The sequence below is a fragment of the Gorilla gorilla genome, chromosome 5 (genome assembly GCF_029281585.2).
Source record: "Gorilla gorilla gorilla isolate KB3781 chromosome 5, NHGRI_mGorGor1-v2.1_pri, whole genome shotgun sequence".
In the NCBI taxonomy this organism is placed as follows: Eukaryota; Metazoa; Chordata; class Mammalia; order Primates; family Hominidae; genus Gorilla; species Gorilla gorilla.
Window position 1 is genome coordinate 32,340,088 of NC_073229.2, and position 833 is coordinate 32,340,920.

Here is an 833-nt window from a genome sequence, read left to right on the forward strand (position 1 = left end):
ACTCGGGAGGCCGAGGCAGGGGAATCACTTTAACCCGGGAGGTGGAGGCTGCAGTGAGTCAAGATTGCGCCACTGCACTCCAGTCTGGGTGACAAAGCAAGACTCTGTCTCAAAAAATTAAAAATAAAAGGATAGGTAGAGCTAAACAAATTAAATGTCATGATACAGATAACTGGCAGAAATAAGACTTGGTGTATTACTTAGCAAAAATCCTTAAGATCCTTTTACAGTGCTCGCTTTGGCAGCATATGTACTAAAATTGGAATGAAACAGAGATTAGCATAGGGCCTGCACACGGATGACATGCAAATTCATGACGCATTCTATGTTTTTTTAAAAAATCCTTTTAAATCCCTCACCCATTCATTTAACATTCATCCATTGAATGTTCCCATTGTGTCATGTTATGATCATGTAGTCCTTTTCCTAAGAACATACTCTGTATGACTATATTATATTTTTGGCAAAAAGATGAATCAACCCTTATCCATTTATCATTCAACATTAATTCATTGACTTCCCACCTCAAGCCATGCTATAATCATGTAGTCCTTTCTTAGGAATATACTTTTCCTATATATCATATGATATTTTATTTTGTTTTGCTTTTGGTGGTGGGGAGGATGGTGTATATCAGAAAACTTTTCATATTGGTTTGAGTGACTTAGCAAGAAGACACTTCCACAGGCTGAATCCATTTCATTCAATAGCCAGGCAGCGATTGTAGACTCTTAGGGTTATAGACACCTTGGAAGTGATCTCCCCAAGCTCCTTGCAGGAAAGACAAAGAAGTTATGGGCCCGACGTGGTGGCTCACACCTGTAATCCCAGCA

At 39.3% G+C, this 833-nt stretch overlaps 1 non-coding gene across 1 annotated transcript; it reads left to right on the forward strand.

Moving 5' to 3' along the window:
* Positions 1-229: 229 nt before the first annotated feature.
* Positions 230-333, forward strand: LOC115935103 (U6 spliceosomal RNA). Its single transcript, XR_004070813.2, has one exon. It is a non-coding gene; the product is annotated as a U6 spliceosomal RNA (small nuclear RNA).
* Positions 334-833: the final 500 nt, after the last annotated feature.